The sequence below is a fragment of the Triplophysa rosa genome, linkage group LG16, assembly GCF_024868665.1.
Source record: "Triplophysa rosa linkage group LG16, Trosa_1v2, whole genome shotgun sequence".
Taxonomy (NCBI): domain Eukaryota; kingdom Metazoa; phylum Chordata; class Actinopteri; order Cypriniformes; family Nemacheilidae; genus Triplophysa; species Triplophysa rosa.
Window position 1 is genome coordinate 19,758,472 of NC_079905.1, and position 8,706 is coordinate 19,767,177.

The window sequence follows — 8,706 nt, forward strand, 5'->3', positions numbered from 1 at the left end:
TTGCTTTGACGCGTTCAATGAAGATAGACAGCTTCTAAACTGTGGGACGTGGCAAAACGCAACGCGAGGTCCAGTCTGGTGTATACAGTCATGGGCTGAAGGCTGCGTCGGTGAATCTCTGTCAGACAGCGCATCCGTGTTATGTTCTCTTTCGTGCTTGAATGGATAAAACCACACAAGATTATGTCAGAAAGCCCGTTTTGTCTAGCATTTTCTTAAGCACAGACTTCAAAGTGTAAAATAAAATCTTAAATGAATGCAAAGTGTTGTGAAAATGGGAGTGCGGTGACGGTCAGATCTGCGTACTGAGACAGCTCTTAAAGGGGCCACATTCTTAAACGTGCTGCTATGACTCCTGTCACTAATGTTAATCAAAGAACAAAATAAAAGAAGAAATCAATGTGATTTTATAGCTTTAATGAGAATTCTTCTGCATTTAATTTATAACTTAGCATTAAAGACTGTAAAGTGTCCTTCAATTTCTGTATATTTCCTACATGAGCTCTCAATTATACTGTTGAATGGCTATAATTCATGTTAAAATAATCAATTTAATAGAGACATCAGTTACAATACTAATATCAAAATGTTAGCTTTCATAAAATGATGCTGTTAAAGAAATATGTTGTTTCTACATCAATTTGAAGATTAAATGTGAAATTATTAAAATGTAAAAGTGTATTTTAAAATATAATTGTTATGTGCGATTAATCGTGATTAATCACAGAAAAAATGTGTGATTAATCCGATTAATTTTTTTAATCGATTGACAGCACTAATATATATATAAGCCTACTGTAGTGTGTTTTAATGCAAGTAAACAGGGTCAGAAGAACATCTTACCAGAAAAGGCCATCTCGCATAGGCTATAGAGACGAAATTAAATTAAAATAAAATTAGAAAGAAAGTAAATATGAACATGAGTAAGAGATATCGAGTTAGCATACACGTGGTTAGCTAAGGTTGATCCAGACAGAACATCGACCTGGTCGCCAATAAGTAATAATTGTATTGTCTTTGAGTATAAATTACACATATTTATATAAGATGTTTAAATTAATTCATACCAATATCATTAATTAATCGTTCAAAAACTATGCATGTTGGACCATTGCTTGATAACAAAAACAACTATTTACCATACCTCTAACTCGCGATAGACGATGAAGTTATGTTATTCGGTCTGTTCTGGTGGTTCAAAATGTACAGCGAACCCCTACTGGACAAATAAGGAACATCAGGGGCTTAAAACTGCCTGGGGCGCAAAACTGCTTGCTCCAAGTCTGCAGACTCCCCCTTCTCGTTTAGTGTGGCTCACCTCAAACAGGCCGTGGGCTAACACGATGATAAATTACAAGTTCATAATGCAAGAACGTTTCAAAGCCTAAACAGTATAACACATTACAACTTCAACAACAAAATAATGGTCAAATATTTTATATTTTAGTAAAAAGAACTATGTAAAACAAACATATTGCTTACCTCAGATGAATACTCCGGTGAAGGTTAGCCGCCATAAAGTGTGCACGTGCAGAACTCCGACTCCTCCCACCAAGTTTCCAAATAAGGTTATGGTTCCGACCAGATGCGTCGTATTGATAACTTTGTTTCGATATTGAATCAATGTTTTACTTCCGACGTTAACGTTTCGATGTACCGACAAAATAGTGAACGTTGATTCAACATCGAAATATGATTGACGACCAATACTGACCTTTCTAACCAAAAATCAACATTGATTCAACGTCGGTTTGCTATCTGGGAAAGCTCTAACATTTCTTTTAGTCTTGGACAAAAGCTCCGCCCGGGAAACTAAATGTTTTATACTATAATTAAAACGGAAATTAATTTAAATGATTGAGCATGAAAGTCTTTGCTGATTCGTCTGCGTTTGCTCGGATTCAAGATCAAACGGCGATGGATGCAGCGCATACAAAAATTTTGAATGTTGGAAGATCTCTTTCAGAGCTCTTGTAGAGGTATGGAAAACATATTATCAATGTTAAAAGCAGATCTTCAGAAGATGAACAGATATTTATATATCCACGTACGTATCCACGACGTACGTGCTATCTTGGTTGTTACATTTGACATCATAATATTGACTGTTAAAATACCACATGCTAGATTTCGTCATGTAAGTTACGGTGTACATGAAGTGATTTCAAGGACAGCGCTCAGTGCAGGCAATAGTATGACAAAAGTTTAATAAATAAACTTAGTGGTCACTAAGATCTTTTAAATATGAAATTTAAAATGAGAGAGTGAAATGTTCAACTGAATGTTCATTATTTCATTCACTTCTCTCTTTTTCTCACTACACTTTTCTCTCTCTTAGGAGTCAATGAAAACGTCATCAATGAAGTTGGTCATTAATGAAGTTGGTCATTAATGAAGTGGTGCATGAATGTGGTTCATGTAAACATTTTTTTGTGTTTACTGCGGTTTGAAATCGAACATCGTCTTGTGGTGCCTTCCCACAAAGGGAAAAAAAACACTCTCACACACTTTCTCCGGATGTGTAACTGGCCTTCTTTAGCTGACCGTTCAAAATCTGCGTTGTGTAACAGATTACAAGGAACAACTGGAACTGTTGCTGAAGGAGATTTTATTAAGAAGCCTTAGATGGCGCTGGATGGATTAAAGAGAGTACAGCGTAAGTAAAACATTCATCTGTGATTTTTCACCTGCACAGATCAAAAGCAGTCATTAAATCCGTTAAAATCACAACGTGCTGTTGGCACACACACACACACACACACACACACACACACATACTCAAACCGCTGCACTCGGTAATAAAACCATTAAATACAATCCATCCATTTGTAAAACACTTTCTAATACATCCATAACACTGTGAACAACAATATTACTGCATACCATTGGCTTAATCAAACTTTTACAAACATACTGAGAAAGCACCGCTAACTGCTCACCTCTCCCCAGCATGCTCAAAGCGATCTGAGTACGCAGCGTGAATTTACCAGAAATGACGTCACCACGCAACAGATACAAAACTCTTTTCCCAAAACAATAAAATAAGATACAAAACAAAATTATAATGTTTTTGTGGACAAATTATTACTAAGTAAAAGAATAAAAATTGAATGGAAGGATGATTAGTGAAATACATTAATATTTCGAGTACATCGAGAGTACATTCGAGAACATCCGTCACATTCACCCTCCTGAATTTCACAAATATCCTGACCAAATGACACAAAATCAATTCAACAAGACCAGATTTTCAATGAATCTCATTCACAGTTCAACATGGTAAATTACCCGTTCTACAGGTTAAGAAAAATCCAAGATTGATCAAGTCTTAGACATTCTCAGAACAGTATGCTGCCTTTTACAACACACAATAATCTGGTCTATTTTATGCTTCATGAAATTCACACATTGTAAACATGTCACTGTAAACACAATATTTTCATTTAAACAAACCCCCTTTTAAAATAAAGAAAGAAATGACCCTGATCTCCTTGAAACAGATGACCCCACTCTTTGAGCATAAAATGGTCTCTGTGCCATTGACTCAATTAAACGACTAACCCTTTTAACAATCCTTCCTGCACGGGTCCTAACACCCTGTGTGTCAGTAGGAATTTGTGATTGTGTGTCAGGCATTCTGTTAGCATGAGAGTCATTCACAGTTCCTATTTGCGGGTCAGAATTACCGGAGGAGGCTTCAATCTCTATGTCAGATACTTGATCAGAACCCCCAACAGCCTCATTTTCACTGGGATTTTGGTTGCTGTCACTTCGACTGCAGACTGAATGATCAGATTCCAGAAAATCCTCCGCAAACTCTTGACCTTCAGTCTCTTCTTGACCATCAAGCAACCATGCCCTCGTTCCATCATCCAAACTCTCCTCTTCCAATGAGTCAGCCAATTCAGACACACAAGACCCACACTCCATATTCTCGGCATCAAACTGTATGTCCTTGTCATCTTGAGATGGTTCAACAGGCAGGAAACTTATATCAAGAATCAAATTTCGATGCACTACTTTGGATTTGCCTCCCTCATCAATCAGTTTGTATATGTTGGTTTGAAGGTTACGATCCTCTACAGTATAGACAGTTGGATCCCACTTGTCGGCAAGCTTTTTCTTTCCTCTTATTTGCAAGAAGCACTCTGTCTCCGATGTTCAAACATGTGCCCTTTACCTTCCGATCATAACACTTGGCTTGCTTTTTCTGTTCTTTTTCAGCGTGTTTTCAGCGTGTTTTCAGCGTGTTTTTTGCGCTGCTTCGTGAAGGTAAGACATGAGTGTTTTCACATAGCTACCATGGTCAACAATCACAGGGTCATGCAACACTTGCCCAAACATGACATCAACGGGTAGTCTTGGAATGCGACCGAACATCAATTGGAATGGCGCGTACCCAGTAGTCTCGTGTACTGTGGCATTATATGCAAATGTCAGTGTTTGAATCTGCTCGGGCCATTTGTGTTTCTTTTTGAGAGACAAAGAACGAAGCATACCACCAAGAGTCTGATTAAACCGCTCTGTCCCACCATTTCTCATGGGGTGGTACGCTGTAGTGTGACTTTTCAGTGCCTGCCAGCTTGAGCAGCTCTGCTATAAGAGTACTTTCAAAGTTGGCTCCTTGATCCGCATGAATGCGTCTTGGGAAACCATAAACACAAAAGACATGATCCCACAACTTCTTCGCGATCTGCTTTGCTTTATGGTTCATACACGGTAAGGCATGGGCCAACTTTGAGAAATGATCCGTCACAACTAGTACATCTACAGAACGCTGCTTGCTATCCTCAGCACTCCAAAAATCCAGACACACTAACTCCATAGGGGCAGAAGTTTGAATACTCTGAAGTGGGGCTCGTGCGGATGGCTCTGGTGTTTTGGCCAATATACATCTCTGACAACACTTGACATACTCCCTTATGTCATGTTCCATTCTAGGCCAGAAAAAGCGCTGTCGGGTTAACTGGAGTGTTCTTGATTGTCCCTGATGTCCAGCAAGATCGTGCACACCAGTTAAGGCTTTAGTTTTGAGACTAGAAGAAAGTACAAGCTGGAACCTCTTGTGATGGCTTAAACGATCCTTGGAGACACGGTAGACTACTCCATCCTGAATCTTCAGCCAATCCCATTGCTTAAGAAGAATTAGAGCCTTGGCATCCATTCCAGCCCTCTCTCGCCTTGATGGTCGCTTCTTCTGACTCAGATAGGGCATAATCTTTGAGATTGCAGGATCTGACTCTTGGCCCCGTTGGATCTCCTCAAGGGGAATGGCTGCAATGTTGTCACATCCAGGCATGACTACATTCTGAATAGACTGAACTGCCTGTATGGCCCTTAGCTCAGTTACAGTCTCCCACTGATTATGGAGGTTCAACTGAGTTCCGACTGCTATGTGATCACAGGAGAATGCAGAATTGGACTGTAACGACACAGGAAGACTGTTTACTTGCAACCTGAAAGCATCTTGAATTCCATTTTCATTAACACCTTCAGCCTCAGTGAGTAAACTGCCATACCGCTCTGTAATGAGCCTCTGACTGACTGTTTTGGTGAAAGGATCCCCGCTCAAAGCGTCAGCTACAGTGTTCTTCCTTCCAGCAATGTGCTTAAGATCAAAGGAGTAAGCAGCAAGCTTAGACACCCAGCGCTGTTCACAAACATCGAGTTTGGCCTTTGTTAGTATATAAGTGAGCGGGTTATTGTCTGTCCATATGGTAAACGTGTGACCCTTTAACCAATGACTGAATTTCTCACACACGCCCCATTTTAAGGCTAAAAACTTTAGCTTGTGTGCTGGATTCCGCTTCTGAGAGTTGCTTAAGGATTTGCTCGTGAACGCAACGGGACGAGCTTTCTCCTCGCCTCCTGGTATCTGTGACAACACAGCCCCAAGTCCATCCAAGGAAGCATCAATTGACAAGATTAGTGGGAGAGAAAAGTCGGGGTGTGCTAGAACCACACAATGCAGTAAGCTCTCTTTCAAGCTATATAGGGCATCATCACACTTTGAAGTCCAGTCCGTTGGCTTGAGCTTCCTGTATGTGCCTGCCCTAGCCTCAGTTTTGACCTTTGCTCTCCGTTTCTGCCCAGCTGTCAGGGAAAAGAGGGGTTTGGCCATGGAAGAGCAATTTGGAATGAAGTGTTGGTAATAAAGGATCATTCCCAGAACAGACTTAATCCTCCGTACAGATGGGGTACACCCATCTTCTTCCATGAGGTCAGATTTTGACAGTCTGGCTATGGCTTCAACCTTCGACGGATCAACAGAAACACCATTCCCATCAATGATATGATCTAGAAACTTAATGGACGCTCGCATCAGATGGTACTTTTTTGGACTTAACTTGAGGTTGCGGTCCCTCAACCGTTGGAATACTACCTCTAACCGCTCCAGAGCCACATTCTCTTCAGGTGCAAAGACCAGTAGGTCATCTAGGTAACACAGCAGACTACTAAAATTCAGGTCTCCAAAGATACTCAACATCATACGCATAAAAGACGCTGGGCTATTGCACAACCCTTGAAGCATTCTGTTGTACTCATGGAGTCCTATTGGAGTCGTAAACACTGTGTACTTCTTATCTTCTTCAGCCATAGGTACATTATAGAAGCCTGATGTTAAATCCATAATACTGAAGAGAGTGTTTCCACCCAAGGCAACCAGACAATCGGATGGGTGTGGGAGCGGGTGTGCATCCTTAACAGTTCTGGCGTTCAGCCATCTGAAGTCCGTACAAATCCTCAAGCCTCCATCTTTTTTCCATACTAGAACCAAGGGCGAAGCATACTCGCTCACTGATTTCCGAATTATTCCCTGCTCCTTCATTTCGGAGAGAACTTGACGCAATTTCTGATAGTGAGCGGGTGGTATTCGACGGTATGGCAGTCGAAACAGACGCTCATCAATTAAGCGGATGCGATGGACAAAACCCCTGGCCTCCCCACAATCCAGAGCATGTTTGGAGAAAACGTCATTGTAGTTCTCAAGCAACTGGACCAGCTTTTCTTTGACTGTATCCTTGACAGAACATGAGTCAATATTGATGTCATCGAGGCCTACGGCATTTAGTCTCTGTTTAAGATCAGCTACCGAACTAGCCTGAGAAAGCCTCTCAGATGTCAGCGCTTGAACATGACTGAAACCCTGCAACAGGTCAAAATCCTCAACAGCCAGACCTGGGAACACGTCTGCAAGCTTACGATTCCTCTTGAGGGTGACTGGTTTGTCCGAAAGGTTGGTAACTTTTAGAGGAACCCACCAATCTCCCCACAACGGTGTAACAACACGGCCAATGAGGATGTCCCGTGGCATGGATCTAGAAGAAGTGGCCTCCACGATTACAGTACTTCCTAGTGACATGACAGCATTACTCGGCAGCCTTCCCCAAACTAGGTGCTCTTGTCTGGCCATTAGAGTAACTGACCGCTGAAGCTTAACAGTCCCAACCCTGTCGGGTGGGTCTCCACCTCTCCAGCGACAAGTATTTGCCATGACATCCAAGAATTGTTCACATGGTGAACATGGCTCTGAGACACTGTTAGACAGAATCCTCCAGTAATCGTCGCTAATCTTCATCCTGTGCATGAGGAACTTAATCACGTTGGTACCAATGATCAAATCATCCCTTTGTCCTAGTACAACTAGAACATGTACCAAACATCTCTCGCCATATACCTTCAGCTCGACTTCGTACATGCATTTGGGTTTAGTTGCTTTACCTCCACATCCTATCAACATTATTTCCTGTGGCAACGGTGTGGGCATTGGCAATGCATCTTCGCTTAGCATCCTGCTCTCAACTGCTTAACTGAAAGTACATGCCATTGATCCTGAGTCCAACATTCCCATCATCTGAAATTTGTCATCGATACAGACGGGCGCATAAAATAATTTGTCAAACACTTCAAGAGTTTGCATGTTCTGTGCAATCACTTTAACTTCAGCTGGAGCTTGTGCACATGCACTTTCATAAACCTCCTTAATATCTGCATTTCCGAGGGTTTGTTCCACTCTACCCACACATCCCCTCTCCAGGCGTGGGCCAACTAATTTAAAGTCTGTGAACTTTGAGGCGGCTGTGCTGACTGATTGCCATTGCTGGGTCGGATTTTTGTACAATCTCTCTGTATGTGACCAGGTTGGTAACAGGCAAGGCAAAGTCAATGTCGTCGACAGTGTGCCAAAGTCGAATGCTCAAGAGAATGGCACACCTTACATGCTATCATAGGTGGTTGGCTCGGCTGAGGGCGCCTCATCTCTGCCTGACTATTCTGGGAAAGAGCGCGGTCAAGCAGACCGATGAGCGCCCTCATGCAATCATCATCATTTTGTGAATGAAATTGGGTGCTAGGATTAGTGTTATCAGATGACACAGCAGAAAAAACACTGGTTGCGGCCTCACCCTCCATAGGTGACGGAGCGTGAACTGCAGCATTTCTCATAGCAAGGTTACGCTTGGATTTTACGGCAAACTGTTCCTTTTGTTCAGTCTGATATCTGTCAAGATGCTCTTGTACCTCACTCGCTGTCCACTTATCAGGTGCTTTTAAGCGGAAAATGGCTGACAGGGCAATACTTGACAAACATCATGGCTGCCTCTTGGCATGGATTATCCATCTTTCGCCCCAGCCTAGTCAAAGCCTCCTCCGCAACATTGACAGCCTTATTTAGACGGACCCAATACGCAACTGGATTTTCTCCCG